At 33.3% G+C, this 20,396-nt stretch overlaps 1 non-coding gene across 1 annotated transcript; it reads left to right on the forward strand.

The window, feature by feature from the left end:
- Positions 1–12,520: 12,520 nt before the first annotated feature.
- On the forward strand, positions 12,521–12,593 carry TRNAR-CCG (transfer RNA arginine (anticodon CCG)). Its single transcript has one exon. It is a non-coding gene; the product is annotated as a tRNA-Arg (tRNA).
- The last annotated feature ends 7,803 nt before the right edge of the window (positions 12,594–20,396 follow it).

Here is a 20,396-nt window from a genome sequence, read left to right on the forward strand (position 1 = left end):
ACAATATTATTAAACTTTGGATTGGTCATTAATTCACTTAAGAAACTGGGCCAAGAATCAACTTAGTAGGTATTTATTGAACTGCAGCAGCCAATATATAAGAGGTGATGTCATAATAAAATTAGGTTTGGTTCCATGTTAAAGGACACTTTAAATTTATTTGTTTTAAAAATTAAATAAATTTTAAACAAAATAATTAAAACAAATATGTATTTTTAAAATTTAAGTCATATTAAAAATAATTTTAGTTTTAGATAAAATTATTATAATGTATGTATATTTGTTAAATAAATATTTTAGTATTTTTTTCTTATAATATTTTTTTTAATTTTATTGTCATTTTATGAAATGGGTTAGATCAAATTTATCTAAATTTATTTAGGTAACAAGTTAAGTGAATCTAACCTAAGATTATGACCAATCTATTTACATCGTAGAACACTTGTAAAATAATATATGAGTATTAGTTGATAAATATGAACTCTTTACTATGTAAGAAAAGTAAGATAAATAAAGTATTTTTAATCATTTCAAGTTATACTAAATAATTTTAGATTATAATATATTTAATACTTGGACACAATTTTTGTAAATGAGTTTATGGAAATACTAAAATTAGGTTATGTTTTCGAATTATTTATGTATTGAAAGAGTAATTGTTCATAAGTTTTCTTAGCAAGAAACTCTTGTAACTTTTAAGATGTCAATCACATTAATCACTTTATAGTCTCTTTACATATCAAGCAATGGATTGATGTTAAATAATTTGACTATCATGGCTTAGGGTTATAATAACTCTCACAAGCTTTGGAATACAAAACTATTTTCTGGTGAAGAATGTTATATTTATCCAAAGTTAGTAAAGATGTTATGACTTCATATTAAAGTCATAAGAGAAAGGAACATCAAATCCAAAATTCTCTACTACACAATTTTCTTTAGTTAAGAGATCATTGATATGACCACTAGGAAATGAGTAATAAACTCCTACTACCAAAGTTGGGATAAAGGATACCAAATTAAAAGCCTCATTGAAAAAAATGTTATACAAGGAAAACATCAAGAAAGAACTTGTGAGCAAGCCAATAATCTACAAGCTTCTTCCAAACAAAGCTAATATATAATAAAAAAATAAATACAACAAAACCATATTGCATAAGGACGAATCCATGAACAACATTTATAATCTTCTCTATCACATGCTAAATAGATGGATGAAACAATAAGAATTCACAAGTTCTTCGGTCTAAAGCCTAGAGTCAAACAACAAATAACTTTCCTATCTCTTTTTACCACCTTCTAGTAAGAAGCAAGTCATAACATTTATATCTCACATCTGTGTGTGTGTGTGTATGTGTAACTGATCCATTAAATCGTCAATCCTAGGCAAATGATACTTGTTCTTGATGGTTAGCTTGTTCAACTGCCTGTAGTCGACACACAATCTAGAGCTACCATCTTTCTTCTTCACCAGCAGTACCGGTGCCCCCCATGGTGATATGCTTGGTCGGATGAATTGTTTTTCCAACAGCTCTTCAATTTGCTTCTTCAGCTCTGCCAACTCTGCTAGGGCCATTCGATATGGAGCTATCGATACTGGTCCAGCTCCAGGTATTAAATCGATGGAAAATTCTACTTCTCGTTGAGGTGGCAATCCTGGTACTTCTTCTGGGAACACATCACTAAACTCATTAACTATGGGAATATCAAGATTTTGTTCATTTTTCTCAATTTCCACATGAGTCAAGATAATGAAACACGAAGATCTTTCTTTTACTTCTTTTAACACTTGTTGTAATGACAACAACTTCGATTCTTCAGGATCAGGGAAAATCAACTCCTTCTTGTTACAGTCTATAAGGATACGATTGGCAGATAACCAATCCATTCCTAAGATTACATCTAAACCTTGCAGAGGTAAAGATATAAGATGTACTTTGAACCTACGTCCTTCTATAATGATTGGACATTGAGAACACATCCTCGATGTTTTTATCAATTTAGAGGTCGGTGTAGACACTATAAGGTCATACTGCAGCTCTTTCACGGGTAGGTTCAACTCTTGAATAAGAGTTTCAGACAAAAAGGAGTGTGTCGCTCCAGAATCAAACAACACATTCAAGTCTCTACCAGCTATACTACAACATCCAATGATGAGAGTACCTGATTTGGCAGCTTCTGCTCCCATTAAAGCATAGACTCTTCCAGTCGCTTGTGGCCTATTGTCAGTCCTTCCCTGTTGAGGCGATTGTTGAGGTTGAGTTGTTTCTCTTCTGTTAGAGGGACAATCTCTAGCAAAATGTCCTTCTGCTCCGCAAAGAAAACATTTGTTACGCAGTTTAACTTGTGGACAGACGCTCTTCAGATGAGGTCCTCCGCAGACGAAACATTAGATTATTCTTTGTTGATGTTGTTACTGATGAGAATTCCTATGAGGCTGTGGTCTGTCATAAGGTCGATTCCTTACATGCTATCCAACTCGTGACCTAGAGTCCTCCTACCCTTTGTGAGTTCTGCTGAACTTCAATCTCACTCGTTAACCTTTCCGCAACTTTGGCATGTTCAACTAAAGCAGAAAACTCATTAATAGCTAAAGGGTTCACGGCTAGTTGTATGTCTGCTCCCAATCCCTTTTTAAATTTCCTACACCTCCATTCTTCATTTGCTGGTTGGGTGTATAAACGTCCCAACTGTTTGAACTTGTCTGCATACTCAGCCACCGACTTGTTACCTTGCACGAGCTGCAAGAACTCCACCTCTTTTGCATATCTTACACTGTCCGGAAAGTACTCAGCATAAAACTTATTCTTAAAAACTTCCCAGGCAATAATCTCACCACCTTCCTGTAATACTAGCTTCATGTTGTCCCACCAGTGTATTGCTTCTTCAAACAGTTGATACTTGGAATATGCCAACCTAGTTTCTGATGAGCAATTTTTCGCATAAAAAATCTTTTCCATATTTCTTATCCATAGATCAACCTCGTTCGGACTTGTCCTCCCATTAAAAGTAGGTGGACGGTGTTGTAGAAAGTTTTCTAAGGTCCATTCCCGAATCCTTTGAGCTTCTACAGACGTGCCATTCTCAGATAGTTGCCTTAAGGCTTCCACATGTTGTCTTTGATTGGCTTCAGAACTAAGCCTAGTCGTTTCTAATTGTTGTAGAGTCGTTTCGTGCTGTTGCACTAAAGCAACGCCCTGTTGTTGAAGAGCAGATATGATAGCCTCCAAAGCTCTTGCCAAGCTAGGCATATTAGAGGTTTCACCGTTGGGTTGTGTGCGTGTCATTTCTCTGTTCACACAGAGAATTATTGTCATTATGATTCATAATATGAGTTCGTAGGATAAATCCACAACTCTTAGGTCGTCATAAGGACGAACCGCTCTGATACCATTAATGTAACATCACATAATCTCACACTTGATAATTCATAATTTATATATTGTAACATGACATTTACGGTAACATCCCGTAATCTCACACTTGAAAATTTATAGTTGATATATATATCTATACATATGTTTTAAACTCAAATTTCAACTACAAACTCAAAAATATAACTCGAATTCTTCTAATTTATTCTTCTATCTCTTTATTCATTGGCACTCGATCAGACGACATTCCTTCATCTGCTCCCGTATAACGAATTATACGATCATCGCACATACACAAACACAAACAAGTAGGGTGAGCTAACATGCAACAAATCATTTATAAAACATGCATAATTACTTTGATACAAACATCATATAATAATTATGTCAGACACCCTCATACCATCATACCACAATCATACCATAGATACTCATCCCATCATACCACAATTCCTATTAGACACTCGTCCCACAATACCCAATAAACACTCATCCCACAATACTCAATAGACACTCGTTCCACAATACCCAATAGACATCACAATACCCAATAGACACTTATCCGGATGATACGTTGATGAGCGGTCACGGGAGGTTATGCACTTGTGATGACTTCTACTTCTTCTTACAAATACACTTCTAAAATACTGCATACCATTCACAAGGTTAATCCTCAACACTATGTTCAAAACCAGAACATAGACTAGGACCTCCTACCCCTCTCACCACATAATTCATCCTTCTCTACTTGAGACTAGATGATTATTAGAGTATCAGGATAACCTCAAACTACAGGACCCTCAAAATCAACATAAATACCATATCATTACTAAATCTCTCCACGAGACTCATACCATGCTCATATTCCTCAACTCGCATTATACCCTTACAAAATCTCCTCATAATACTCATATCATGTTCAGATGCATAAATTCAATATAATAAAATCCAATCATCACTGAAATTATACAAAATGAATATATCACAAAATAAATTAACAATACTAAAATATCACCATAAATGGTCACCGGAGAAGAATCAAATGTTTGACGAATCAAACTCACCATAAACGCTAGTACATATGACTAATCACAACTTACTGGATTGGAGCTCTATGATCAGGGATGTACCAACTCCGATTTTTAAGATTCCTCTATCCTACCATCACAATTATAATTCATAATTTCGTATCTACCACAATAACATGAATTCATTCCAACGAGATATATTGCACAATAGTTTAAGTACATAATCTGTTCAACAAGATTTAAGTTAAAAACTTGTCGAGTAGACTTCTAGGAAAGAGAGGTGCGTCACAATGGACAACTTAAGTACCAAGTCTTTCCTTAGCCAAAGTGTTCATCAACTAGTTTTAACAAATTTCTTATATACAGATTCAAAACAATAGCATATAATATTAACACGGAAATTCAATATAGATAGATATACAGTAAGCATTAACAGTATTCACACAAAATTTCAAAACATGAATAGTAATAAAACAGTATTAAATCATAATATAAAAGCTTAGAAAGGTTAGCTCCCCTACCTCTATTCTAGACTTCTCTTGCTCCGAATTTGTTTCCCCGAAAACCCTTCAGAACCTCTACTCTTCTTGCAACTAAAAATTTCTCCCTAACTCTTTCTTCTTTATTTCTCAAGCTCTCACTTGATTCTTCTTCTCTTTGTGCAGAATAACCTCTCCTCTCATGGCTATTTATAGTCCAAAAATTTTACTATTTAACAATTTTTTAATATTATTTATTATTTTAATATTATCTTATTATATTAATATTTTAGTCACCACTTGGCCTATTTGATCCCTCAATAATGCTTTAAAATCTGAGTGCTTTATCCACTATCAATAGTTTAAATTTTATTTATTTTTTTTTTCGTTTTTTTGACAAAAAGGTAGAAAAGAGTTTGAACCCATCACCACAAATTTTCGACCAATTAAGCTACCAAAGTTTCTTATTAACTTTTCACATAAACTTATTATATTTTCCATTCTCAAAGAAATTCATTTCTACTAGTAATAAAATTATAAATATTTTTCATGGGTCTTACACATAACCGATCTTAGAGAAAAAGAAAGTAAACCATCATCAAACATTCTAAATACAAAATTGGAGAAATTAATACAACATCAAACCAAATTTAAAATCCATGGTTGTTGAAAACATAAAATATTTAACTTAAAAAAAAAAAAGTTTTGAATCAACAATTTCTTCTCTTCTAAGTAATAACGAAAATCAAATAAATGTTCAAGTTTTCTCTCCCTCATTAATTTTAACTATAACTTAGGATTATTTATGCCTTAAAAAATGTGATTGTCACCTTAATATTTTACAAAATTTATCTGCTTTTAATTCACTTTTCCCCAGGTGTTTTAATTGTAATAGTTCCCTTCATAAGTTTTGATTCAATGAATTTGTGGAACTTGATAAGATTATATTCACTAGGATGTGATATTGTTGTTAAACATATATTTCATTTGTTCTTCTTTTTCACCTCACATTATTAAAATGCTAATAAAAAGATCGAATTAGAAAAATCATCATGCTATATATCACATGCTAAAAGATTTTCTGAAAAAACAAGATTGTTTAACAATTCATGTTTTGAAGTTTAACAAATATTTTTTAACGAAATAGTGTCTGATATAAATGAATCGTCTAGGACGAAATTATTAAACGTTATACATGTATAAACATCTTAAACACACAACGTTCTTTTAAAACAAATTTCACTAAACGCTATAGTACACCTATCAAGCTAAGCTCTTAACTTATTAAATACATGTACGAATAGTATTTTTTGTGTTTGTTCTCTTTATCTGTGTAGATCTGAAAAGTACAAAGCTATTTCAAATGTTTCCAATTGAATTAGAAGAATGTTAAGAGATAAGAGAACATTCTGAAAATGTCTCTTCTAGCTCTTTACACTCTACTCATGTACAAATTATCTCTACAAAAGCTAATAACATCTTACATCGTACCAAAAGGCTACTATCCTTGTAAAATTCAATGTTTCTAAGTAACTGATCTTTTTCGAAAAAGCTATATAAAGAGGATTTCATATAAAGAAGTCAATAATTATTATCGCTCTTGCGCTGTCAACATTCTCTCTTGCTTACATCGTTTAACACTTTCTTTGAAAAGAAAATTTTTATTACAAGTTTTCATATATTTATTGTATTGAAAATTCATATTCTCTACGAGAGTTATTATCTGTACTTGTTTTTCATTAAAACGCTTTACTATTTTTGTAGAATAAGAAGTGATTTAAAATATTTGTTTGTTTAACTCAGTGTGGAGTTAAACGATATATTCAATTGGACTATTTGATACCATAAGTAGTTATACTTTGTGCAAAACTAAGAGTGGTTAAACTCGTTGTAATCTTTTTAAAGATTAGTGAAACTCCTTAAAAGTGCTTAAGGGAAAACTGGATATAGCTTAATTTAGAGTGAACTGGTATAAAATCAAGTCTTCTTTCTTTCTATCTCTTTGAAGGTTTTCTAAATGCTTTAAAAAAACTCTTAAGTATTCTACATGACCGAACGGTCCCTACAAAACTATACACACAACCGATCGACCCTAATCTAAGCAGTTGGGTCCTCTCCATCCAGCGCCTGCTTCAGAGAATACTCACCATCCTCTACTTACACCCACAGGATGATCATTGCAAAGAAGAAATACCGAACAAACAACATATACAAGACAGAAAAGAAGAGTAAGCTAGTGTAATTTAATAGTCATGTGAGCATACGATTCAAACAAACAGATCAGATAATCATACACATGTATAAAACATATAAACACATATTGACTGACCACTTTAACTTGATCGTCTGGACTAGTATGAATATGTAGCTATGGCCGTTCGTGCACTCGTGGGTGTAGTAACTGGAAACCCATCAGCTATCACACGAGGTTAGCCCGTTATCACTCACCGTAGGTCCCCCCTAAGCTAGGACCTCCTGCTATTCTCACGACACGACGTACCCATCTCTACTAATCATTAGAATGTTAGGATGAACGTCGTGGATTTCGTTGTTCATATTCATACTTTACCACCACCTTGATAACCAATCACTAAGACATTCCTCCTTGGAATTCTCTTTCATACCAGTTGGAACATAATTCTTTATAACAACATCTACTCCATTATTCATACATCACATGTTCATATAACTGAATTTAAACAAGTTATCAAACAACAATGGAAACCACATGCAAGACCGAACACGTTGCGTACATTGGAGACTGAACGGTTTCTCACTACCCTAAAGAACAAGACCGAACGGTCCATAATAGGTAAGGCTAAAGAAGTGGCCGAACACTATTAAGGATCTAACTCTAACGTAAGGCGGAATACAGTTAAACACTAATGTAATACCGAACACTACGGTGAGACTGAACACTAGAATAACTGAATCACTAGAGCTAAACCGAACACTTATAACTTAGGCCGAAAACTAAGAACTTAGACCGAATACTCAGGTAAGACCGATCACTAAAGCATGGCCGAATACTCAGGTAAGACTGATCACTAAAGCATGACCGAACAATCCTTAACAAGTAAGGCCCATAGGAGGCTGAACGTAGTTAAGACCGAATGCCAATACAAACCGAGTACTAGTGTCAAGACCAAAAACTATAACTAAACCGAACGTTGTATTCAATCGAATGTTGGTACAAGACCGAGCACTACTAAGACCAAATGCTAGTACAAAATCGAGCACTACTAAGACCAAGTGCTAGTACAAAACCGATCATTACTAAGAATAAGTGCTAGTACAAAACTGAGCACTACTAAGAGACCACCCATACCCCCTAAGACCGAACGGTCATGAACGGGTAGGACTCTAAAGAGACCGAACCCAGTTAATGACCGAGTACCTAAACCTAGTCGAGTTGTCAATAGCGAACGCTTAGCTTTTTGCATAATTTTGCAAAACTTCTGCAGAATTAAGAACACTAGAATTTACCAAAATTAAACATTTTTCCCAACTTCTAATCGTCCATACATGATTCATATACCAATTTACACCTATCCAAGATTACCTAAACCTTTATAACATCATTTCAAACAATCCCAAACCAGGATTCACTCCAAATTCTACATAACCACAACTCAATGACCACAACATTTAGCATCCCACACAAACAATGCCGAACACACAAACATTCAATTTCACACACATGCAAACCATCAAACAACATTTTCATATATCATCAACCAATCAATTAAATTAACCAGCTTTCCTTACCTCTTAACCGAACCGAACGACTTCTACCCTTCCAAAAATTTGCTCACACCTCCAAAAAATCCTAAGAACACCTATAACTCACTGATTTGTGAGAAGAGACCAACCAAAGTACCAAAAATGAAGTTAGAAAGGGGAAGAGAAGGCTGATGAACACATGCAAGCATCAAGGCTTACTTCTATGTGCTAGAAATTCCAAAAATTCATAAGAATTAAAGGAACGAAACTTACCAGCTCTAAACACTAAGTCGATCGGTGGAATGGAAATCTCTTGACACTAGGATTGCTTAGGTTCAGTCTGATTATTGAACAGATGAAGTGAGATTGAAGGAATCTAGAGAGAAGGAGGAGAAAAGAATAGAGTAGAAGAATTTAGAGAGATATAGCTGTATTCAGAGAATGGGACGAGACTTTTGAAACTTTCATTTATATATCACTCTTATTTTAATCTAAACCGCTTGGTCCCAATCTTTGCTTACACCTGTCTGCTCCAAACTTCTTTAAACCTCTCGACTTTTACATGTTGCTGCATCATCTTCGTCCAAAGCCTGCTCCAAAGAAACCTCCTCTCCCTCTACTCACATCCACATGATGATCATTGCAACGGAAAAACACCACACATACAACACACTATCACAAATAGAAGGATAAGCTAGATTTAAAAAGAATTCATACTTTGATATAACATACAACATATACATAAATATTCATGCAAAATAAACTAGTTCAAAACATCCTAACATGTTATGACTTAGATTTGACTGTCCAGACTTAGAATGAATACCGAACTATGGCGGGTTGTGCACTTGTGGTGACTTCTACTGCTTTGCAAAGCCATTGCCATGGGTTTCACCCTACCACACACACAAGATTAGTTTGTTATCGCGTAATAGGCCTCAAAGTACTAGGACCTCCTACTACTCTTACCACATGTATCAATCCTCTCTATTTGAGATTGAAAGATCATTAGTGTGTTAGGATAACCCCTAATACTGAGCTCTTATATTGATTCTAAAACACTTAAGCCGTACAAAAGGAGTTCTCCCATGGAACCCATATTACAACCCGTGAAACCATTTGAAACCAACTAAATCATACATACATTTGCAATTGAATCACAACACATATCAAACCAAATAAGAACAGGAAAGACAAGAGTACATCACAACCAGGAGCAGTCGCTCAACGCACACACTCGCTGAGCGACCATAGACTTCTTCGCCCAACAACCTAGTTCGTTGTGCGAATTCCCTAACAGTAACCCTAGTCTCCAAACCACTCGCTCAACTACCCAACTCGCTGTGCGAAAGTCCAGACAGTGGTCTAGACCTCTCAAACACTCGCTAAGCGCACCCATTCGCTATTCAAATAAAACTCACAATGCTCCCAGACCTCAACCAAATAGTGAGCCATCCTCTAAAACCACTCACTAAGCGACTATATTCGCTCAATGAGTCTGCATAATCTGCAACACCAAATCTGCAGAATTACGCAACCTATACCAATTTTACCAATTCCAACTATTTTTTCCAACTTCTAACACTCCTAAATTGTGTTATATACTTACTTTGACTTGTACAACTATTTCTATAACTTACAAACATCAATCCACAAAGTTTTCTAACTCCATTCCACTTCAAAACCTCCAAAACACCAACTTGTAGACCCAAAACCCAATCTCCCACTTTTGGCACATTTTTTATCAACTACGTAGTTCCCACAAGTAACAATTGACTTAACTTGGTTATTACAACTGACCATATGAGCCTCTAACCCCTAATTCTCATTTTCACTACTCTACTTCCTCAAAACTAACTCTAAACTACAACAATGTGACTCTATTCATAACCAATACATATTATCATAGATTTCTAACATTCCACACAACTAACCACAGATCAAACATCATCCAATTTCAGTTCAATATCACAGTTCAATTACTCTAAAAATCCTAACTTTAGTTCATTCACACAATAAACGTAGAATCATCACATATACATACTATATTACTAACTAAAGCAATAATCTAACTTCCCGTACCTCGACTCAAAATTGCACAACTCAAAGAAAACCTCGATCGAAGCAAAGATTGCCTAGACACTTCCTAATCGTCGAACAGATAAATGAGGAGTAAGAATTTTTAGAGAAAAGTGAGAGAGAACGAAGAGGAAAGTGTTTAGAGAGATAGACAATATTTTAGATAATGAGATGAGCTTTATAAGTTTCTATTTATATTATAAGATTATTTTATAATAAAAATTCGGTTTCATTATTTTAATACAACGATATGCTCTAATACTTTATTTTCTAGGTTCTTATATTTATAATAATAATAATAATAATAAAGAAAGATACAAACAACAAAGACGGTTAATAGTAAAAAGTGGCAGAAATCAAGAAAAAAAATGGAAAAATATATTTTTAGAGACTAAATAAGATATAAGATAGGGAAACAAAACATAACATTTGATTTCAAAAATTGAAACTTTAATTGAAATTATGTGAATCGAATTAAATATTTTTCTTTGTTTAAATTTATGATTGGTATATGATCTATTTATATGGATAAATTTATTAAAAGAAAACAAAAGTGAAAATATATGAGACCAACCAAATCCATGTAACAAATTACGAAGATAATTTTTAAAAAAACTAAACAATAGATAATTGATGCTTATTATGAAAAAAAAAATATAGATGATATAGAAGAATATTATTTATACCTTATTATATTTTCTAAACTTAAGGCAATCAATTTATCTGCATGAGTGCATTTAAATTTCACAGACAAAACTTCATTCACTTCTTTACATTTTTTTAAGGAGAGAAAAAAAAACGTTTTACAGATAAAATATTAGTCATTTTCTAACCAAACTCGTCTATAATCGAAAGACCAAACATAATAAATAACCAAAATTGTCCGTTAATCCTACATAGAGAAAATCAAATTAAAAATTACCTTAAAAATAAGTTAACAAAGTAAGAAAAACATGATATTATCACCATAACCAAAACTATTATGTTATTAAAGTAAAAAAAAAAAAAACCGAAGGAAGGTTTCACAAAGAAGAAACAATTAATTTAATTAATTTACATTTCCTGTTTCAGTTCCTTACCAGAAATTCCTAATTAAGCTAATCAACCCTCAAATTACACATAATGAATCCAACATTTCCGATGAGTTAATTTTTCAATAGGAAAAACTTAATATTCATTTCTCAACAAAATGAATTTCCTCTTTGCTACTCAAATTTGATTTAGAAAATATAATAAAACATTGATTTAATCTACAAAAATAAGAAAACTACATGAAAAATAAAATAAAAAGGGATCTTAAATATCACTTAATTAAACTTAGTCCGTAATTAAACTTCAGTCCGGAAATAAATTGAGTAATACGTTTTAAACTTGTTGATGTTCAATTTGTTGTTTTTTAACTTAGTTACATTTATCTTCAATTATAAAGATGTCATTATTCTTAGAGTGAACTCCATTGTAGTTAAACTTTCTGCAGTTTGCACTTAACGAATAATTTTGGTTTCTAACAAAAAACATTAATTTATTTAAGTTTCTAAAATGAAACAATTTTAATCTAGCATTACCCATCTAGTTGATAACAAAAAAATTAATATATTTTTGATGATAATAATAAAATGTATAATTAAAAGATTTTATTAACATATTATTTTATATAAATATGTAAGTAATCTTGTTATTTTAATCAAAAACATTGTTGAACTAAATGTACAATTAAAGTTTTATATGAATTTAAATTTCACATTTATAGAAATATAGGACCAAAATTATATTTAAGAATTTATTTATTTTGTTTGACTTTAAAGACATAAATCAAGAATCATATAAAATAATATCTGATCGCGTGGCCTAATGGATAAGGCGCTCGCCTCCGGAGCGGGAGATTGTGGGTTCGAGTCCCATCGCGATCGATATCTGTACTATTTTAAACTTTTTTATTTTATTACATAATTATAACCATTAATAAAATCTTTTAATTTATCCTAGTTTCTTTTTATTTTGATGAAAATTTAGACGTATTAGTGTTATATAACTATAACATTACCAAAATTAATAAAAAGTTACTTTTATAAATTTCTTTTTATAACTTTAACATAAATTTTACTAATATTTTTGTTTAACTTTGTTATAATATTAAATTTTGTAATTGTAACATCCCAATAAATAGTAATTACCATTAATTAGAACTAATCACATTTACAGAGTTAAACAGTGCAGTCTTAACTAAAATCAGCTATTAAAAGCCGAACGCTAAACGGATACCAGGTTCGGAATATATATACAACAAACTAAGCTCTGAACGAACGGCTTTTCAAAACTAAATAACCGAACGTCCCAAAATACAATCCCGAAACCCTAACAGCTACTACTGGACGAGCGCTCTAGGGCTCGGCTTTAACCTCAGCTTCAACAAGGTTGGCGTCTTCCAAATTTTCTTCTTCCAGCATTTCTTCTAGTGGCGCCTCTCCATCTGCTCACATCCACAACTGATGATCATTGCATTGACAAGACGGACGTACATAACCAGTAGACAACACAAGGAATTGCAAGGGTAAGCTTAGGTAATTTAATTCATACAGCTCACATACAATTTATCATAAGAAATTAGCACACAAGACATACATCAATGAATCAGAATAGAATAAATTATCCAACTCTCATAAATGACGACCGTCCGGACTGTATGAATCCATGTAACCGCAGGCGTTCGTTCACTCGGTTGGTGTAGTAACTGGAACACTCATCAGCTGCCAACCGAGGTTAACCCTATCAGCCTCAAAGTACTCAATAGGGCTAGGGCCTCCTGCCATTCCCACACATGACCTACTCCCCTCTAAGTGAGGACGAGCACTCACGGAATATCAGGATGAACAGCCATCAGCGATTTTACCATGGTCATATTATACAACTCATCATAATCAAATCATAGAGAGACGTTCCTCCTTGGAACGCTCGTTCAAATTCCAAAATCATAATTTCATCTCATATATGGTTCGCACATTTTATAATTCCCTCAATATCATATTTTCATTCTTAGTTACACTTCTCTAAAAGACGAACGTTAATTAACTGTATGGACGAACGCTATTTAAGATCAGAACGAACGCTATTTAAGATCAGAACGAACATTATTTAAGATCAGGACGAACGCTATTTCTCGCTAGTTAAAATGTACGGAAAGAACGAGCGTTCGGTATAGGACCGAGCGCTACTTATCATTTACCTTCTTGGACGAGCGTTCGGTCTAAGACCGAGCGCCACTTAGGACGAACGCTCGATACATGACCGAGAATCCATTTGGACGAACGTTCAGTTAATGACTGAACACTATTAAGACGAACGCTCGACATAAGACCAAGCGCCACTTAAGACGAACGTTTAATAAAATCGATCGTTATTGGGACGAACGCTCAGTGTAAGACCGAGCGCTACTTAAGAAGAACGCTCAATTAGCATTTCAAATGGGGACGCTCGTTATAAGACAGAATCCTTTCCAAATGAAAGAATTTCATTCTAAATCAATTTTAGAGAAACCGAACGGTATATGACCGTACAAGGACGAGCGTATTTTATCAAGCAGAGAATATGATATTTTCCAGATTTTTCATTTTTCAATAACTTTACAGTTTTCATACGATTCATAACTTAAAATTTCTCTCCACCATAAATCTCATACATTACAAAATTCATATTATCATCCCAAACCATACAGAAACTTAATCATATTCCAAATCATACATTTCATTCTCAGCATACAGTTCAAACAATATTCATCACATACATCCAGTGCAACCATGCTCGTTCATGTATAACTAAACATCAAATATTTCATGCATTTCAGACATCCAGTACACTTCATTGCTTTCATACACATCAAACAAGTATTAAATTAAATTACTAAAGCTTCCCTTACCTGGTCTAGCAGTGCACTTCCAGTTTCTAGGGTTTTACTCGTTCTCTCACAGCTTTCTACTCACAGAATCACTCCACAATCTTCACTTAATCTAAGATACCAAAATCATATACAGTTAAGACCTATAACTCATTCAGGCAACCAGAAATTGGTTCGCAGAAACAAAAGGGGAGAACGTTCAGGGACGAGAACTTACCAGTCACCAAATCCTAATGTGTTCGGTTCAAATGAAAGCTCATGACACCGTGAACGATCCTACGGTTTCTGAAACGAGAACATAGGTGTTGATGGTGAGTTATCTTAGAGAGAAGATGAAGAAGGTTTAGAGAGATGTTGGAGGAAAGAAGAGCAAAAGTTCCGTGAGGAAGAAGGTGAAATGCAGAATTGATGGAAAGTGTTTTTCAGAGAAATCATTTCTCTCCCACGTCAAACGGCCATGCATTCACGTACCGCCACCTGGTTTCCACTACAGCTTTTAGAAGCTTCTGACGTGACAGATGGCGTCAGCGCATGCAGAGGGTGTTTTCCCTTCCCACACAGGACGAACGTCCGTTCTCTGCATGACACTTGTTTTCCACTAACATTTTGGAACGTTCCCTCAGTGACACATGGCAGGCGCATGCAGAGTGGAAGTGAGTGGGTTTTGACGTGGCAAGGTGTAATAAATGGTGATCAGAGTGTGGATTTAAGTGCTTAATTATTCAGGTTCTCACAGTAATCATATTTTTTATAATTTTTTGAGTTATTTTTAACGACGAAATTTTAATGTTCAATAGTTTTATATAAATTTCTCAATAATTATAATTAAATTTATATTAAGTGTATAAAAAATTATTTCATACAATTTTATTTTATTATATAATTATAACCATTACAAAATCTTTTAAATTATAACCATTATTTTATTATATATATATATATATATATATATATATATATATATATTATCATAGTTTTTTTAATAAAAATTTAGAAGTATTCGTATTATATTATAACATTACAAAAATTAATAAGAAAAATTTTCATAAAAAAATTATAACTTTAACATAAATTTTACTAATATTTTTCCTAACTTTGTTATAATAATAAATTTTGCAATCATATTTTTAATAATATTTTTAACTAGGCAATTTTAAAGTTCAATAATTTTATATAAATATCTCAATTATTATGATTAAATTTATATTAAGTGTATAAAGAGCCCTTTATTAAAAAAGTAAGTCAAATTTAATAATATTTAAATTTTAAAAGAATTAAATTTTATTTGAAAGAGACATATTGAAAATACGGCTGGTAAAACTGATTAGTCATATTCATTTTAATCTAATCCGTCATTAGCTAGTTAAAAATATGTTAGACTGACGTCACAACAAAATAAACTAGAATTTGTAAATTTTGTTTAAATATTTTAACCTTTTACTTTAAAATCGGTTTATATATATATATATATATATGTAATTATTAAAAATATATTTAATTGTATTATTATTTTTTAAATTTTTAATTAATTAATTAATATTTTTATTGGATAAATTAATATAATTATTACATGTTGTATTATTCTATTATAATTAAAGTTTAATTTGTAGGTATTAATGATTTAAGTTATATTACTATTATATATATATATATATATATATATATATATATATTTAAAACAATATAATATACAAAGTTTAATGATTTAAATTATATTTTATTCGAATTTTTAATAAAAAAATGGGTCATCCGTTCTGTTTTTGTATTACCAATTTGATGGACTAAAAGACTAGATCAAAATAGATTGATACATTAAAAAAAATTTAATTTGTCATTCCTAATCGAAACTCTTCAATATATTTTACGTTTATCTTTTTGTTTTTCATTAATTGAACTTGTTGGTTAATAATTATCTTTTTTATATTTTTGAATGATTTGCATCCATTACCTTATATAATACTTGTAATTTACTGGAATCTTAGAACAAGTTTTCTAAAATATTTGAAATATCATTTCAGGAATACTAATTTACAATGTCTTGTCTCCTTAGCAATTATTCATACATTACAAAGCTCAAAAGCTTAAAGGCAACCAACCATCATATTCCTATGTCTAGGTTTATACTACTATTGGGAGAGATTCCCCAAATCTAGATTTCCCCGTATGTGTCCATATCGACAAAATCAATAATCATGCAATAGAATGAGTTAAACAAAGCATGTATTGAACAAAGAGGAAAAACCCTAACAATTAATGAAAGAAAGCATATATTATAAAGAACAAATTCAATACATGAGAGTTTCAAAGGATTACATTGATTCCTCAACAACAATAAAGGTTTAGTTCACCATATTCATGGTGAAACTAGATGAAAAACAATGAAAGAATGAAAGATAGAACCCTAGAATTTGAAGAGTGGAGCTTGAGCTTCCAAAATCCTCCTCCAAGGGGTGAAAAAGTGTTTCTGCTTCGTTCCAGCCAAAGATGACTGACGTAGGTCTACTAAAACCTTATATATTATTCTAAAAATTACAGAAAAGTAAGCCCAAGCCCATAAAAATGGCGCTCAGCGATAAATACCGCTCATCGGTAAGCGCGACACTTCAGATTGATGCTCAACTGCATTTGCCCGTTAGTGGAGACTACGGGATCAAGAACACCACTCAGCGGTAATTTTCGCTGAGCGGTAATCGCATCTTCTCTTTTTCTGCACTTTTCACTTCCTTTTCTGATTCCAACTTCTTCCTACTTCACTTCTTTCATCCAATTCATCTTAAAACCTGCAAAAACAAGGAAACCAAGCATAAAACCCATTTCAAAAACATAAACAAAAGCATGATTCCAAGCTAGTTTCTAAGTCATAAAGGTTGTCTTTAAGGTCAATTTTAAGAAGAAAAATAATAGTTTTTCAACTGTTATCACCTATCATGTACCAACAAATAGTGAGTCTATTAATTAAATGTTGATAATAACGAACAATATTGAGTAACACATTGATGAGTGCATATTTATGTCCACATTTATGCTTTAAAATTCAAATTTTTGATGGGATAATTGTGCTTAAATGATTGATTTTAAGTGAATTTGTGATGATTGGAATTGTTGGGTTTGGGAATTAAAGAGACGTAAAAAGTGAGTTTTAGCGCATAAAATATTCTTGGATGTTCTTACGTTTATTTGTGCAGCTGAAATTATAAGTTCTATTGGTCCAAATGGCAATTCAAGGCCCAAAATCAGGTTTTATTTGGAAAATAATGTACAGATGAGCCAAATAGACAACTTTTACCCTTGCACCTCCCAATTTCTCTACATACACCCCTCTTCTCTTAACCAGGCCCAATACTAAGCCGAACAGTAACCCTATTCTAAATACACCTCCTAAATTTCCCTACCCATACCCCTCCTAAACCAGACTTCACTAGATCATGCCACGTGTCCAAATCCTCCCCACACAGATCTAACCAACCACATGCTACCACATCACCTCCCTTGCCACATCATCATCTTCTCTAACAGAGAAACCCTAATTCCCAACCTTAGCCATCAACTGCCGCCATGCTGCTCCATCGCCAACCTCAGCGCCATCGATCCGTCACGCACAACTGCCGCCGTCGCGCACCACGCTTATCACCATCCTTGCACGAGTTTCGCGCCGGACAACCACCATCAACCATCACCACCGTTCATCTTCTCCATCCGCTGGCACACCATCCATGAAACCGCGGCACTGCACCTTTCTTCTTCGCGAGTTCTTCACGCCGTCGCCATCCTTTCCGCCACTCGCGCTTTGCCACTACAGCACCGCCGTTGCCATGGCCGCAACAATCTTGCAGTCGTCGCACGACCTTCTTCCATGGCCAATCATCATCTCAGACCTGCAAATCCAAAAACCCAGAAAACCCAATCGTGCCACTATTTATCTCCTTCGTCGCGCACCACCATCAACATCACGATATCGCGCCGCCGCAGAAACCCCATGCCCATCGCGCCATCAACAAACGGTGAGATCAAGCTTCTCCATCTTCGTTTCCTTCATCACGACAGAGAGCATCTCTTCTTCCATTACCTGCAAAGTAAACACAGAGAACCAGAGGCAGCCATTGACGCAACCGAGCACCTCCTCCATTCGTGAAACACCACCATCAAGAGAACTTCCTCGCATGGCCGTCTTCTCCATCAACCAGCGTCGTCGCCGTGCAGCCACAATCATTCTCGCACACCAGCAAAAATCCCTTCACGGCGCAGGCACAGGGGCAAGCCCTTTTCCCAAATCTGAACCCTAATTTGGGAGAAAGAGGGCAGCCATGTGTGAAGCCCTCATTGGGCACACCTCTCTGTTCAAAACTGGTCAATGTTGTTTGGAATCTGGTCAAGGATGGTCAACTGAGGGGCTTTCTTGCAATTTCAGAAATTCTAAAGGGGCTAAAGTGCATATAGAGGAAATTTCAGGGTATTTGTGCAATTTTGGAAAGTCAGAAAAAGCTAAAAGATAAAATTCAGTTGTTGAATTAATTTAATTTGAGAATATCAACAGAAAATATCTTCCAAATAATGTTATAATTATCTAAATCTTTTAGTTATTTTGAAGATATAAGTAAAAGATTTTGTCAACTGAATACTCAGAGTCCAAGCCCAATCAAGCCCTTTATAAAGAGACCCAAGGACTTCACTTAATTCATTCACTCTCTCATACTCCTCTCACTTTTCTTTCATCTTGTATTCAACTCCATTCATGGAGAGCTAAGCATCTAGGACTATTCTGCTGTAATTCCATGATGGATTCTGAGGTTACGTTCAATTAATGCAATTGTTTATTTTGATTATTGATTTAAGTTGTTCTCTCTCTCTATGTCTTTCATCTCTCTATCTTGTTAAAAGTAAAGATTTTTGCATCATAATGTGTTTGAATCTACATGCATATTGATTATATGAGTTCTAGGGTTTCTAGGTTTAATTGAGAATCTACTTTGATTTAATTTAGGAACTTTCATATGATTAAATGATTTTTACTATCAATTGAGAATGTACTTTGGTTGGTAGTAATAATTTCAACTATAATTAATTGAGAATTTACTTTGATTGATTAACTTTTAACTTGGTTAGGAGATTTAAGAATAGACATGATTAAACACAATAGAATTTGATTGAGAATGTACTTTGGTTGAATTTATTGTGAATAATCTAGAAAGGTTTTGCATTTGATTGAGAATTTACTTTGGTTAAATGCATGATCGCCCTCGAATTAATTAAGAATGTACTTTAATTAATTTGAAACTTAAACAATAATCAATTGAACAATTATCTATGGATAACCGATGATGAATCTATCTTGGAAAAGCAGTGGAATTAGCCTATTTCATCGTAATTGTTTTTAAGTTTCTTATTTGTTCTTTAAACATTCTCCAAACATTACTTTTATCCATATGCATTGCATAGCATTCGTAAGAGTCAGATATTCAAAAGCAATTCCGTGTTCGTTGGGAGACGACTCAGGGTTACTTTAGCCCTATCTACCTTCTTGAATACTACCTCGCAATACTGAAGTTGCCTTAAAAAGTAGTATTAATTTGATAGCTTCAACGACAGCCTATCACACATACCCATCAATGTACGACACAATATACATCTCTCTTTTAGACTTAGACATTCATGTTTGCATATATGGTTGCTTGTTTTCTAGTGTATTTCCAAATGGTTGAATGACCTGAGGTTCAAAAAAGCCATACATGGTTGCCTGATCTTGGTACACTATGATAATGTCCATGTACCTATAACAATAAGTTAAGTATATATCTTAAAAAGTAATAATTTGAATATTTAA

Source organism: Vigna angularis, chromosome 5, assembly GCF_016808095.1.
Source record: "Vigna angularis cultivar LongXiaoDou No.4 chromosome 5, ASM1680809v1, whole genome shotgun sequence".
Taxonomy (NCBI): domain Eukaryota; kingdom Viridiplantae; phylum Streptophyta; class Magnoliopsida; order Fabales; family Fabaceae; genus Vigna; species Vigna angularis.